General features: G+C 41.7%; 1 long non-coding RNA gene across 1 annotated transcript in view; it reads left to right on the forward strand.

The window, feature by feature from the left end:
- The window catches only part of LOC120515911, a 122,835-nt gene that overhangs the window by 36,703 nt on the left and 69,357 nt on the right, over nt 1-16,775 (forward strand). The gene's annotated exons all lie outside the window — the stretch shown is intronic.

The raw sequence follows: 16,775 nt of genomic DNA on the forward strand, positions 1-16,775 counted from the left end.
GAAACAACACTGCCCCCTGTGGACCAATTTTATTCAAATGTGGCACACTTCATCTTCAAGGAAATTTGTTGAGACAGTTCAATTTTCATTGAGATCTATTTAGCATGTCATGATTAGGTTTTGTGTGGCCTCATAGTGTCTTGAACCCTGTTTTTTAATAATAATAATAATACATTTTATTTGTATTGCGCTTTATATTTTAGCAATCTCAAAGTGCTACAGAGTAAAAACAAAGTAATAAACAAGAGGATCTATAAAATACTTTAACAAAATGTCTTTCTAAAAAGATGAGTTTTTAAGTTTTGTTTAAAAGCATCGGCCGACTGTGGGGCTCTCAGGTAGTCAGGGAGGGCGTTCCACAGCCTCGGCGCCACAGATGAAAAAGGCATATCACCCATGCTGCTGAGCTTGGTTCTAGGGACTTGGAGAGTGTTAGCTTGTACAGAGCGGAGGGAGTGCGAGGAAGTATGAGGGGTGAGATGTTCCTGTAAGTAAAGGTGGGCATGTCCATGAATGCACTGATGGGTAAGAAGGGAGACCTTGTACTCTATTCTGAGTGGGACAGGGAGCCAGTGAAGGGTTTTCAGGATGGGAGTGATGTGGTCATACTTTCGCACCCTCATCAGAATCCTGGCAGCGCTGTTCTAGATATACTAGAGTCTCTGGATACTCTCGCCAGGAATCCCGATGAGTAGCGCATTACAGTAATCCAGCCTGGAGGAGACAAATACATGGACGAGCTTCTCTGCATCTGCCAGGGTGTGTGTTGGGCGGGGTTTGGCAATGTTATTGAGGTGGTAAAAAGATGACTTACAGAGGTGTTTGATGTGGGTGTCAAAGGTGAGTTCAGAGTCCATTTAACACCCAAATTGGTAACAGATGTGGAAAGAGGAATATTTTGGCCAGAGAAAGTGATACTGGTGATGGTAGAAGAGCAAAGATGGTGTGGTGTGCCAATTAAGATGGCTTCTGTTTTAGATCTGTTCAGCTGAAGGAAGTTGAGCCTCATCCATGCCTCTATCTCCTCCAGGCAGGTAGTCAGTGTGGATGTTGGCAGAGGAGCAGTAGAGGAGGTCGGGGTAGTCCTGAGGTAAAGCTGAGTGTCATCGGCATAGCAATGGAAAGATAAACCATGTCTGCTAATGACATTTCCAAGAGGGAGCATGTAGATGGCCACCACTTTCAGAGCCTTCATGGCACTGCTTCCCACATTGCGAGGGGGGGGAAGGGGGGCGTCCTAGGGTTATGACCCACAGGTGACCGTCATGACAGGATAAAAGGTCAGCAAGGGGGTTTCTTTTGTTACCCAAAATGCAGATACGAACCTCCTGAAAACAATAATAATTAAAAGAAATCTTTTGTTATAGTGCTTCTCGTGAATTTCATTTGGTTTGACCTCTTTGCCTGTTTATACGACTTCTAATCTTGTCCCTCATTAGAAGTTTGCAGCTATTTTTATTTGTTCTGGCTTCATGTTTACCCAAATCTCCCGATTTAAGTCAGTAAATAATTCACCTGTCCGTTTTTTGGCATGACATAACAGATCATGCTGTACAGAGTTTTAAAATTTGAAAATTTCCCATTGAAAAGAATTGTCAAATTTGCAAACTCATCTGTCTTAAAACGGAGACATATTCTCTGTTACTCCAACTAAAGATTAGTTTTCTGTTTCATTTTTACTTTGACAACATTTGGACCAACTTATATATTTTATTTTCCCCTTTTCACCTCTGATAGAGCCACTGACAGCAAACAGATCCTCAGTACAGGTTAAGGAACACCAGCAGACTACATGCATGAGAGGGAAGTCGCTATTATGGGCTGCTTGTGCTATCAGCAGTTCCAGCTCAGCGTCCGTGCAGAAACCATAAAAGTATAAAATGCAAGCAAGGAAAACTAAAGCTCATCTAGATGTGAATGAAGTACCCTATAGTGTGTGAGCTGCTGTGCACAGAGCAAATCGACGATTACGCTGTATTTGCCTTACACTAAACCAGCCTCACATCTCCACTATCTGCAGGTCACAACTCTTCACCATTTCACTGTCATTATAATTTACTAGGTTGACCAGACATTACGGTGACAGGGACACTATTTTTTACTATGGTTAATTACTTGCTGTAATGTAAAATAGTTAGATCTATTACGCATATGTAACAGTTCCCATGAAAATAACAATCTGCTTAAATTGTACATCTGCGTCCCCATACGCGAGCAGCAGAGCTGCAAATTGGCTAGCATTTAGCACCCGCCCAGGGGGTTGGTGAGTGAAGCGAGCAGGGGGCAGAGCCCCCTAGTATTAAATTAATACAAAAAAAATAAAAACAATTGTTAAACAACTAACACATACATAAAAGCCCTCCCCAATACCCTGATGGCAATAGTTAAATAATTAACGCAGAGCAAAACCGACAAAACACTGAAGAAAAGAACAAACAATAAACACAATACCACATCCGAACGCAGTCCAGATCCAGACGTGGATGCAGGTTGGAGGTGATAAATGAGCAGAAGCTCCAAGTAAACATCTTTCAGTAAAATATATAATGTTTTTGTCCTACCGTGATGGGGTGATGGTAAAGAATTGTAGACGTTGGGAGTGCTCCACAAACTAAGACATTTGATCAGACCACATGAACATCAACCACAGGACATGAACACAAATCCAGAAACTGTACCAATCCAATGCTGGGTTGAAGCGCTGCGACACAAAAGACAGGTGATTTAACCTTTTTAGCCACCTTCTTCTGATGCACCTTTAAAGTCCCCACCATACCGTATTTCTCCCAGCAGCAACACCTGAAGCTCACCAATGAATGGGGTGCTTTTGGGGCTGCTGGGATTTGTAGTTAATATAAGTAGTGCCGCTACAAGTTAACTGAACAGACACGTCTTTATGGGCCCACTCATACAGCCGCACAGCTTAGGTGGAACACTACAAGACTAATGTTGAGAACATCTTTTGGAGCTCCTTTCCTACGCGATGTGACGCAAATGTATTTATTGATCAGAAAACCTCATTGTGTGCACATAACTCACCTACAATTATAACCTTTGAGACGACAGAGAAGACAGCTGACCAGCCAATTCAAAATGGCTAGTTGACTTTTTCAAACAACCGTCACCTTTTTCAAGTACTACTAGAACTTCTGACATTTGACTACATTGTGAGTGAGGCAGACAAAGACGATGATGACGTGTCTCAACCTCCCACTCCAATTAAGTTATCCACAAGTAAAACTGCTGAAAGGAATGTCAAAAATCCTTAGCTTCGGGAATTTGCCTGACTGAGGTATGATGACATAAAGCTCATGATGTACTGTGACTTTTGCTCTAAAGTGAGAAAAGAAAGAGCTGGCAAAACAGAGTTCATTACTGGAACCAATCATTTCAAAAAAAACTTGGAGCGGGTCAAATGCATCAAAATGCTTGTGACTGTGTTCTCACAAGGCCTACTTCTCAAAATACTCCGTTAGCATGGGTGTGTGGAAAAAAAAAAACAGAGGACAAAGAATTATAAGGGCTAAAAATAAAATGTAATGTTTCCAATATGATAGGCAGGTAAGGAACTGCCATTCACCAAATGTACCTCTAAGATCCTGCTGATGAAGAAGATGGGATTGGATGTCTCAAAGACCGATGATGATGAAGCAGCTCATACCACACACATCAGGTGCACTGCAGATGAAGTCCAAGGACTGAGAAATGTGCAGAAGGCTAATTATACCTTTTTGTTAGCCGACTGTGGTATACATGTGTCTGGTAGGGACAAAGTTGCTGTGTACTGTAGACACACTTCTGGATGTTCACTAGGGAATCTTCTTGCTGGATTAACAGAACTTGAACATTAGAACAATCTGGATGAGAACAGGCCATTCAGCCCAGCAAAGCTCACCAGTCCTAATTCTTCCAAAATAACATCAAGTCGAGTTTTGAAAGTCCCTAAAGTCCTGCTGTCTGCCACACTACTTAGTCTCTTATTCTAAGTGTCTGTGGTTCTTTGTATAAAGATGAACTTCCTAATGTTTGGCTGAAATTTCCCCTTAACACGTTTCCAACTGTGTCCCCGTGTTCTTTGATGAACTCATTTTAAAGTCACCGTCTCAATCCACTGGACTGATTCACTTCATCTTTTTAAACACTTCAGTCAGGTCTCCTCTTTATCTCGTTTTGCTTAAACTGTAAAGCCTCAGCTCTTTTAATCTTTCCTTCTAATTCATCCCCTGTAGCCCTGGACTCTTCTCCTCTCTGGACTTTTTCTTGTGCTGCGGTGTCCTTTTTGTAGCCTGGAGACCAAAACTGCACCCAGTACTCCAGATGAGGCCTCACCAGTGTGTTATAAAGGTTGAGCAGAACCTCTTGTGACTTGTACTCCACACATCAAGGCGCTATATAACCTGACATTCTGTTAGCCTTCTTAATGTCTTCTGAACATAGTCTGGCCGTTGATAGTGATGAGTCCACTATGACTCCTAAATCCTTCTCATAAGGTGTACACTCGATTTTCAGACCTCCCGTTGTATATCCGAGCTTCATATGTTTACTTCCTACTTGTAATATTTTACATTAATTGACATTAAATTACATTTCATTGCTATGTCCAGGGAATACTGAGCACAATTAAAACCACATTGGACAACCCTGACCAAATAAAATCAAAACTGGTGGTGCCTTTGGGGTAGATGGGGCCAGTGTGAACATGGGTGCCTCAGGAGAAGTGGGTGCACTTTTAAGAATGGCCATAGAAAAAGACACAGAGTGGAACTGGTCATGATAAACACCCAGAAATCCCGAAAACATCTATAGCCAATGTCACATTACATGGCTTTTTGTCACGGAGTATGTCAGCTTTAATTTATATTATACTGCAGCGCTCTGAAGTTAATCTTTTCCTGTGTAGTGTCCCTTCACCCCTTAATCTTATCACATTTAGTGCCCCTTCACCCCTTAATCTTGTTGCATTTTGAGCCCCTTCACCCCTTAATCTTGTCACGTATGATGCCCCTTCACTCCTTTATCTTGCCCTTTGTAGTGCCCCTTCACCCCTTAAGCTTACTGCATTTAGTGCCTCTTCACCCCTTAATCTTGTCATGTAAAATGCCCACGTCTTGTGCCCCTCACCCCTTTTGAGACACTGCCCATGTTACTGTGCATATCACCAGCCTGTAGAAATATGCTAGTTTGTAATCAAAGTGGAACAGTGTTAACCACAAAAGGGTCACTCATTCATCCCGATTGTAATCACGATTACAAAAATATGACCAATACAAATAAAACAAATAAATGGAAAATAAATTACAGCTTTCAACAGTGCTCACTTTTCCGTAAATTTAGAATTGTAATTCTTTGAATCTCGCTTCTTAGATAAAACTCTAAAGAAAACGATACGTTGGTTCGTTAGTCCCTCCGACAGCGAGACCGACTAAAGCGTCTTTGAAATGAGCCGAGCCGCTCGTTGACTGGGTGTTCCGTGTAGCCGTTGCCTCCATCTAGTGGCTGCCTTTAGAATTACGCCACCGTGTTTTGTCTCCCGGCCCCGTTGAGTAACTCTCTCCAGTTCACAGTTACGATCAGCCCATCTGAGAAGCTTCAGCACAAGGCGAGGACCAACGAGTATGCGCTTTTATACATTTAAGGCAGGTCCACGATTTTATACATTTTGATCACATTTTTTGCTGGTTGTCTTTGTCTTATTAACTTTGAATGCCCACTCAAACGCCCACTTTCTGCTATAATATATTACAACGTTAACACTACGGGAAACGGGGTGAGCACAGAAGTACTTTTGGTGGATTAATACTAGGGGAGAGTGTGGTTTGGAGAATTTTCTTTTCTCAACTGATCTATAGTCTACACCGTTTATTGCATCTGACGCTTTAAGAAGCCTTAAAACGATGGCCAGTATGAAGGACGCTACACAAAAACAACCCGACCGCAAAGAACACGGGACTAGAAAGGAGTTGAACAGAACTGACTAATAAGCGTATAGCAGGCACCGATACCGTGTGAAAAGGTATTAATGTACATCTAATTATTTGATGGTATCATACTTTTTGATGAGGTCCAGCATGAAAAGAAATAAATACAATTAACTTCAAAAGATGCTTTGGCAGGGCATGATATACAAGGAGCTGCGAAAACAGAATTGAGATCAGCTTGAAGTTGGGCACACTGTCGAAAGGAGCTACTGTATATAACACGGCGACTGAGTATATCATGAAAGCAACTAAACTCAGTGGCTGATCCTCCAAGAGGCCAATCAGCAAGCACACACGGTTATGGAGTTTAGTTGCGATTCGATCAAATATTAGAACGACTGGAACGCAGGATCTACGTGACAGTGACCACGGTATGATTGTTGGTGCCATCTGCCTAAACTGGAGTTTCAATACACTTTAGTTTTATTAACTGAGGAGACAAACAAAAAAACATCCAGCGAGTGGCAGCTCTGCTAATGACAGACGTCAGAGGTCAGTGACCAGACTTGAGGAAGCTCACGGAAAAGCCACACGCCCTCAAAGAACAGATCTTGTGGTTTGCAGAGAGGAGTCTTTGAACATACAGCCTTGAAGAGGACGGGTTAGGGCACTAGAAGATCACGGCAGATTAAACTCCAGGAAGATCGGAAGACTTGGAAGAGCACCACCTGGTCTGAAAAAAACTCCATTTCTGCTGCAATCTGCAGATGGTGGCCTCAGAATTTGGTGTAAACAGCATGAATCTATGGATCCATCCTGCCTCCTACACTGTAAAAAAATTAATTTTATATATAATGAAGCTGTGGTTGCCAGAATTTTACCGTAAAGAAGGTAACAATAGTTTTAGGTCTATGGTATAACTTTGTAGCAAATAACTGTTTCTTCTTTGCAACACATTCCAACAGAAGTGAATGTTTAACCATAACCTGAAACCCACGCACTGTAATTAATATGCAAATCAATAAATCCTTACAAAATACTGTCAGAATCAAAGACCAGTACACAGTTGGCATCAGTAAAATAACAACTAATACAAAACATGATGTATCATTTAATTACATACATTGGAAAGAATTCAGTGCTTAAGGAATTGTGGCACATTGTCACATTGTGGTGAAGTAAAGTTTGCTTTTGTGGTGTATGGCATCCTACAGGTGTGCCAGCTTACCGAATAGGACCCACCATAAATCAGCTTCCATAATCCCAAAAAAACCTTCAGCAGGCAGGGAAAAATAAGCCTGCCAACTTTAAGTTTTTTTTCCCTATTGTTCAAAGGTATGCAGTTCACCAGAACAATACGGTGAAAGGGGGCGTGTCCTTATGCAAATATCGTAACGTCGGTGTTACTGAAACCGCAATTTGCCATTTTACAGTTAACAGCGATTTTTTCAGTGTAACTGTAATGACTCAGTAAACGCTATGTAGCATATTTTGAAGGTAGAATATTGACTTACCAGAACTTGGCTGTAAAAAATAATTAAATGTATTGTTTAATACGTACAGGTGGGCGGCACGGTGACGCAGTGGTAGCGCTGCTGCCTCGCAGTTAGGAGACCCGGGTTCGCTTCCCGGGTCCTCCCTGCATGGAGTTTGCATGTTCTCCCCGTGTCTGCGTGGGTTTCCTCCAGGTGCTCCGGTTTCCTCCCACAGTCCAAGAACATGCAGGTCAGGTGCACTGGCAATTCTAAATTGTCCCTAGTGTGTGCTTGGTGTGTGTGTGGCCTGAGGTGGGTTGGCACCCTGCCCAGGATTGGTTCCTGCATTGTGCCCTGTGTTGGCTGGGATTGACTCCAGCAGACCCCCCGTGACCCTGTGTTCGGATTCCGCGGGTTGGAAAATGGATGGATGGATGTACAGGTAATTTTCAGTAGGGCATAAGGTAACTTTCCTTTTTTTCAGAATCGTTCACCATTTACAGTATTTTTACCATTAAATTTACTGACATTTTTTACAGTGAGGAAGCTTCAGATAACAGCTTGATGTTCTTTTGGTCATCCTGTGTAAATAGGATGGACGAGCTCATAGGGCTGAGTGACCTGTTCTCGGTACTATTGCTTTAATTTACGAATGTTGTAAGTTTCAAACGTCTATTTCAAGGCACTGTGGTGTAGTGGTTAAAGCTTTGAACCGCAAACCCTGAAGCTGTCGTTCTAATCCCCGCTACTGACACGGTGTGACCCTAAGCAAGTCACTTGACTGGCCTGTCCTCCACTTGCAAAAACAAAAGAAATGGAACCAACTGTATCTCAAAAGCTGTAAGTCATCTTGGATAACATTCATGGTACAGGTAGGCAAATAGTGGGGCAGGAAAATATCAAGAAAACCTGAGCCGGGCCGGTGTGGTTGAATGCAGCAGGTTCTCCTAGACCGTGGGGCCGGTAACAAGCCACTGTTTCTACAGGGTGCAGCCACAGCGATACGGTGAAAAGCGTAAAAGAAACAGGCAGCAGTCCCGAGTCTCAGACCATACTTCTCTGTTCTGCTTTATTCTCCTTTTAACAGAAATATATATATACGCTTCAGTTTCGGCATAGATCAACATGGCTATCAGTGAAACAATGGTGCAAGCCAGTTTCCTCCTCTAGAACAAATAGTGTAAACACTTTTACTTTGGTTCAACAAGGGTATTGTGTCCAGCTATCAAAAAGTACTTGATTAGAAACCAATGTCCCCAGAACTCGTTAATTTTCATAGGAATCAGACAGTTCTGTTATCACCACATTGTGTGTGGGTGAGATACTTAATCAAAGAAGGTGATAGATAACCATCAACAATAACCTGGAGCAGAATTGTCTGCCTTTTCTTTAAAACGCTGGTTTATAGCCCAATACAAATGCAGCAGGAGTTCTTCTAACATGAAGAACCTGTTGGGATGTCACACATCTGTTATCATCTATGCATGGCTGTCTGTAGCACCTGATTTTAAATCTAAAGGTTCGTTCCCGAACATTCATGTGGATGGTTCCTTTTACGGTTCCCCTATAGCATCGCCCTGAAGAACGGCTTTGGCACCATCATTTATAATTGTACAATTAACCACAGTAATGCCATTTTGGACTCTGCTTTCACTCTTTGACACCCACTGAGCCACCACAAGCCTCTCTGGGCTCTGTTTTTAACTGCGTGATAATGTAAAATATTCTTCTTGGACGTTTGCTGGGTACGTTTCCATTTTTATTGAGATACTTCGAGATACAGCATGCTGTATACATTAAAAAGTGCGTATTTAATGTCGTCCACTAACACATGTAATTGTTTTCTAGTATTACTTTGAATATAACTCACCGGTAACAGCGTACTTCACGATAACGTGCAGTGAATACACTTGACTTATAGTTTTCATCCTCTTTCTCTGTACGTTTAGCATTCATTTGCTCAGAGGTTCATGTGCTTGCTGCTTCCTGAGCAGCTCTTCTTTTCTTCACCCTAGCGGCCCGCTTGTTCTCTTCTTTCGTTGGCATCTTTTCGTGTTAAAACTGATGAAGTCTATGTTTGTGTTGCAATTACTTAGTACGTTTTCTTTAATTTTTCACTTAAGTCTTCAATCTGCCTCAAGAATGATTTAAGATATGAATAGGTAGGGGAAGTGACCGCGAAGGTGGTAGGGATGAGAATGGCACCCGTATACATGAGCCACATGGCTGCCCTGTTGCCCACTGCCAAGAGTTGATTCTACAATAAAATCAAATAAAAATAAAAAGAGGAATAAAAATCCTCACCCTGAAAGCGGACAGTAGAGGTCATGTAGTATAGGAGTACCAAATTTCAGGTCAATAGTTCAAACGGTTTGCGAGCTACAGGGGATTTAAAATCCTGGACAGACAAACGGACAGCGACGGTAGCGTATTAGATATGAAGACGGTTACCAAAGTAAACACAGCATGTGCTGTCTCTGCCTTTGATGAAGTAAGCAATCATTTAAAATGCTCCAACGTTCTAGTTAACTCAGTCCCTGAATGTCACGCCAATGCCTACATTTATTTTTCTACACTCGCTAGCATAGGTGCAGCTTTTGGGGGAGGATTTCAGGTTTGGAACGGCAAATAATTTTATGACAGTTCCAAATGATTAATCTGCAATGGAAAAAGCGATTCATGAACTTTCTCCTCCACCCCTGCAATGATTTGCTGGCTCCGCTCCTGCTTGCTGTACAGGCAGTGTGGCATCATGGCTAAGGCAGTGAAGACTGAAGCCCAAGGCTGCCATTCTGTCCTTGCTGATGACTCACTGTGGGACTTTGAGGTGGTCACTTCACCTGCTGTTGTTCCAGTCATAGATAATCAGCGAAAGTTGTGCCTGACGAGTGACATGGTGGTGCAGATGTGAGCGCTGCTGCCTCGCAATCATAAACTGGAGTTCAAGTCCTGGGTGCTCCCTGTGGGGACTTTGCATGTTCTCCTTGTGTTTGCGTAGGGCTCCTCCAGGTGCTTCTTTGTTCTTCTCACACTGTAAAGACATGTACTGGTAATGCTGAATTTGCCCTTGATATGTGTGTGTGTGTGTCTGTGTGAGGGTGGGGGTGTAATAATAATAATAATAATAATAATAATACATTTTATTTATACAAGGCACCTTTCCGAGAAATCAAGGACACCAAACAAACAATAAATAAATAAAAAACACAATTAAAAACAACTAAAAACATCAGAAAATATAAAAACTAAAACCAAACAAAACCACTGTAATCATAAAGAAAACGCCATTTTAAACAGATGCATTTTAAATTTACATTTGAAGGATGAATATGATTTGATATTTCTTAGCTTGGTAGGTAATGAATTCCAGAGCTTGAGAGTAGAACGGCTGAACGCTCCGCTCCCCATGGTGGTTAGACGGGCGAGAGGGACGGTCAGATGGATGGAGGAAGAGGATCTAAGGATATGGGAGGGAATGGCAACATGAAGGTGGTCAGACAGATATGGAGGGGCAAGGTTATGATTGGCCTTGAATGTTAATAGCAGAATCCATCCATCCAACCCGCTTTATCCTAACTACAGGGTCACAGGGGTCTGCTGGAGCCTATCCCAGTCAGATAGGGCACAAGGCAAGAAACAAACCCAGGGCAGGGCACCAGCCCACTGCAGGGCACACACACACACACCAGGGACAATTTAGAATCGCCAATGCACCTGTGGGAGGAAACCGGAGTACCCAGAGGAAACCCACGCAGACACGGGGAGAACATGCAAACTCCACGCAGGGAGGACCCAGGAAGCGAACCCAGGTCTGCTAACTTTGAGGCAGCAGCGCTACCCACTGCGCCACCGTGCCGCCCTAATAGCAGTATCTTAAAATCAATTCGAAACTTAATCGGGAGCCAATGAAGCTGCTGCAAGAGCGGAGTAATATGGTGAATAGATGAGGTTCAAGTAATGATGCGAGCTGCAGAATTCTGGACAAGCTGAAGATTATGGAGAGATTTATTGGAGAGACCAGTTTCTGAGACGCATCAAATTTTGTTGCAGCACCGCAGTTCCCAATTTCTTTCGCTACTTCAACGACTTTTAATTTAAAACCAGCTTCATATTTTCTTCTGATCAAACGCTCCATCATAGATAAGGAATAAAAACTACAATAAAGATGTATAAGGGTATGAGATACAAAAAACACAAATCAGTGTAAACGTTGCTTCAGAATAGTTCGGGTATTACCGTGTGGTCACGTAGGCCAGAGAGAGAGAGAGAGGGAGAGGGAGAGAGGTTAGGAGCGCACGGTGATACAGCGCATTGCCACACGCACATAGAAAAAAAGGCTGTGTGCTCTGTGGTTACTCTCTCAGGTGGGCGTTAGCATTCATAATCTCTTGGACCAATAGCGTGAGTTTTCTGCATTCGACTTATACGACCGACATTATAAAATTATACAATAAAATCAAGTCCCAACTTATCTGCGGGAAAACTTATCCGCGAGTATATACAGTCATATAAAATCTTAAGGCTTTGACTTTTGAAGAAATTAGTTTTTATTGGTATTGAACTGAAGATATGTAACAAAGATTAAAGTTTGTCTTGTAAAAATAAAAAAAACAACAAAAAAATGAAGAGAACCGATGGACAAATGTGTGTTTAGTAAAGAGGTTTAATGTTACACTTCTTTCGGGGATGCGTTTCCTGCTGTTATACTAATGTTAGTTAGACGCTGTTGTAAAATGTGTTTTGAGGAAGACAGACATTTTCGATGTCAGGTATTTCTACTCACAAATCATGGTGCTGATTGTCGATTAGCACATGGAAGTAAGAATTTCATGGCATTCTCTAGTCATGATAGTACCGAGGATATAACCCAATCATATAATATGACACTATTATCTCTCACATTACACAAGTCAACTTGGTTTGTTACAGGTATTCCTGGAATTCGTCTTCTTTTCCTCTTCACTTCTATTTGGGGTTGACATCCTTGATCAACCTTCTCCATACAGCTCAGTCCTGCACCTCCTCCCTAGTCAGACAGTTTTCCTCCAAATCTTCTTTTATTTTTTTTTTCCATCCACCTCATTTTCTTTTCCTCACGTGCACCACTCTTTTGCCCACGTATTCATTGTCTCTCCTCGTCACATGTCCGTACCACCTCAACCTACCTTCCTGTACTTTCTTAGATTTCTCTCCCACTTTTGTTGTACCTCCGATTGTCTCATTTGTTATTCTGCCCTTTTTTGTAACTCCACACATCCATCTCCACATTCTCATTTCTTCCACATCTGAATTCTTCTCCTGCTGTGCTCACTTTACTGCTCACATCTCAGCTCCCTACATCATTGCTGGTCTTACCGCAGTCTTAAAAACCTCACCTTTAACCTTCTCCTAATTCTGCATTCGCCCAATACTGCAGATAATGTCTTCCAAGTGTTCCATCCACACTGCACTCTATGCATTATCTCTTCATCTTCTCTCCACCTTGTGCTACCACTGATCCTAGACATTTAAACTTCTCCACTCTTTTCAATGGCTCTCCCTGCAGGATAACATCTGAATCCTGGTCTTTCATTTTTCTAGTTGTGACACAGAGTAAGCAGTCACAAGGTCACGATTTGTAGTCCAAAGCCTTAACCAGTGTGCCACACAGAATTTCAAATCTTTAAATTTTATATTCTTTTTAGACTGGGGCATTGGGATCCATAATCAGACCACAGGGTATGTACCCCCTGCTGGCCTCACCAACACCACTTCCAGAAATAACCCAAGGATTTCTTAAATGGTCACACATTCAAGTACTTGGCGGGCCCAAACATACTTAACTTCAGATGGATGACCTGGGGTATTCTGGAGTTCATGTGGTATGGCTGTGGTGACATCTCCTTTGTGATTTGGTGTATTATACATTTGAAAATCGGTAGACTGTGAGTGTGACATAAAAAAGGCTGTCAGCACATTGTTCCATCCACACTGCACTCTATGCATTATCTCTGCATCTAATTCTTCATCTTGAAGATATTGAAACTTCGCCACACTTTTCGATAGCTCTCCCTGTAGGCTAACTTATGAATTCTGATCCTCATTAAACCTCATAAATTCTTTCTTCTTCTTCTTCCTATTTATCTGCAACCCTCTGTCTTCCAAAGCCCTTGCCCATTTTTCTAACTTCCTCTCTACTTCCTACTTTCTTGTGGTACACAACACAACATCATCAGCACAAAGCCTGCACCAGGGGGATTGCTCTTTTATCCCATGACTCAGTACACCCATAACCAGAACAAAGAGAGGAGGACTTCAAGAATTGTCCCTGGTGCAGACCTACTCGAACTGGTATATTGTCTGATACTCCAATACTACTTTTAACTTCAGTCCTGCCCCCCTGGACAATCCTCACACACTGTACCTCCAGACCCCTTGATGTGGCCCTCCATCATACGTCATCTCCAAATCAATTAACACCATATGCAAACTTTTCTGTATTTCTCTATACTTCTCTTTTAGTTGTCTCTATGCAAAGACCGCATCAGTTGTCCCTTTCCCTGGTGAAAAACCAAACTGCTCCTCAACTACAGTGGTCTCTTCCCTAAGCCTTCTCTTTATAACTCTTACCCAAATTTTCACTGTGTGAGACATCAGCTTTATCCCTCTATAGCAGGGTCTCCAACTCCAGACCTGGAGAGCTACGGTGGCTGCAAGTTTTCATTCTCTTTCTTAATTAGTGACCAGTTTTTGCTGCTAATTAACTATTTTCTTTTATTTTAATTGACTTTTCTTGAGACTCTGACCGCTGAATTGATTCTTTTTTCCTTAAACGGCACCTAAACATAAGTTTGATGTGAAGTGAGCCAACAGACGACCAACTAAGTTGGGGCCTCAAACTCCAACCAACTTCACTTCATTCAGTTTCTTAATCTGAAGCCAAACCCGTTATTTAATTCCATGCCGCTCATTCTGCCATGGTAGACATTTCCAAAACTGTTGATTTTCTTTTTTAAGAGCGCTGGCTGTCAAAATGTTTTGTGGACCTGAACAGATTAACATTACTGAGGCCTTCACCTTTCTTTATTTTCAGTTATTGTGTGATGGATGCAGGTTGTTGTTTATGTGTTGGTTCATTCTGTGTCTTAATATTGTTTGGTTGCTAATTAAGGAAAAAAGAAATAAATAAGAGGCCCGAGTCTTAAGATGTGCATCAATTAAAATTAAGACAAAGAGTTAATTAGCAGCAAAATTTGGTCACTAATTAAGAAAAGGGTTAGAATGAAACCCTGCAGCTATTGGGGCCCTCCTCCTTATTAATGGGTACTGTCACACTGTTCCTGCACTATTCATTGATCTTCTGCATTAGATCCCACAATACATCTACTCCCTCGTTTCCTAAATTTTTCCACACTTCTACTGGTATTTCATCCAATCCTGTTGTCTTTCCATTTTGCATTCTTCCCAGTACCTCATAGAACAAGAGCTTAAACTGTTTAGTCTGCTACCAGGCCCTCGACTGTTAGACCCTTAATGTCCAATGTATGACCAGGCACTGACAGAGGAGGTGACATCACCAGATATGTGCCTATAATTTACACAGCACTGGTGTTCTGCCCTCCATCTTATAAAGAATTCATTGAAGTACCCAGAAGGTTCAGTGGCTGGGCAGCATTGGCACTGGGCATGGTTGTTCTAGAATGATCTCCTGCATTACTTCACCATGCAGCACTTTTATATATATATATAAACTCTGCAATTAATTTACAGTCTGGTCATATGTTTAGCACGTTAAATTATTCACACATTAGTCTGTTCTTAAATGTATTTATTTATTTTTAAAGGCTGCATTTTTAAACAGAATGCCAGTAATAAACAGACAGGAGGCGCAGCCGGGAAATGGCAAACGAGACGTCACAAGCCCAACAGCTTTGAGCACTGAAGACAGGCCCACCGCCAACAGCTAAAGTGATTTTGGCCGTGTGATTGTTGAACATAACAGCTAGAATAACAGAAGTGGGAACAGAAGGTCTGCATGCCGCCGGCGCTCGCGGAATGCTTTAATCCAATTAAACACTTCCTTCCTGCTATGACATAAGACTCTTAAAAAATTAAAATAAAATTAGACATTGGAAGTGGATCTTTAGCTAAACTGGGGGCCTAAAAGGTTTATTACTGATCGCTCATTGTTTTATACAGCTCCTGTTTCAGTGTCTCACAAAGCTCTTCACAGACAATTTTAATCAGTGCCCAGTACAGCAAGGCACACCCTTCATGAGGAATTCTTATTATAAAAAAAAATGTGCAAAAATGCTGATATAACACAAGCTCCACCATAAATCCCTTTATAATGAATCTTACATATAGCACCTTTCAGAGAGTCGTTTACTTATTGGGCTGGCGCCTTTATCCAAGGCAACTTACAACATCTGAGATACAATTATTTACATTTCTTTTATGTTTCTAGTTGGGACACAGAAATAGTAGTGGGATTTGAACCCACAAGATCACCATTTGTAGTCCAAAACCTTAACCACTATGCCACATAGAATCTTAAATCTTGCATTTTATAGTCGGCATTGGGATCCACACTCAGACCATAGGGTACGCGCCCCCTGCTGGTCACAGTAACACCTCCTCCTGCAGCAACCCAAGCTTTTCATAGATGGTCTCCCATCCAAGTACTGGCTGGGCCTGAACGTGCTTAGCATCAGGTGGATGGCCAGGGATATTCTGGAGTTCCTGTGGTATGGCTGTGGTGACATCCCCTTTGTGATTTGGTGTGTTATCTGTTTGAAAATGGGTGGACTGTGACATTAAAAGGCTGTCAGCAATGCTGTGGCATTCAGATGACACTCAGGTGGCATTGTGCGACCACCATCCTCCTGTACTATAAATATTATTATTATTATTATGTAGCTGATGCCTTTATCCAATGCAGTTAAGTACATTTCGCTTATTTTTCAAATTGGGACACAGAATCAGTCACAGGATTTGAACCCACAACCTCAATTGACAGTCTTTAATAAAACCATAACCACTGCGTCACATTGCCTGAGCAGATGTCACAGATGATTCAAAGAATCCTAAATCCTGAATTTTATTGTCTAAAATCTCTTTTTATTGAAGAGCCTTTAGCAATGCATGCTATCATGATGTACCTTACAATGACTGATTCTTTATTTTATTGTATTAAAGCTCTTCACCAACAATTGCATTTGGTGCTTAATATAGTGAGTCACACTTTATAATAATATAGCCTTGTTCAGGAGTATTTCTATTAACAAAAAAAAAATTACAAAAATTCAAATATACTACAAGAACATACCACAAAGCACTTTACAATTCATCCTATATAGCACCTTTCAGAGAGTCTCGGATGGTTCAAAGAATCTTGGAGTGT

Source organism: Polypterus senegalus, chromosome 1 (genome assembly GCF_016835505.1).
Source record: "Polypterus senegalus isolate Bchr_013 chromosome 1, ASM1683550v1, whole genome shotgun sequence".
NCBI classification, from domain to species: domain Eukaryota; kingdom Metazoa; phylum Chordata; class Cladistia; order Polypteriformes; family Polypteridae; genus Polypterus; species Polypterus senegalus.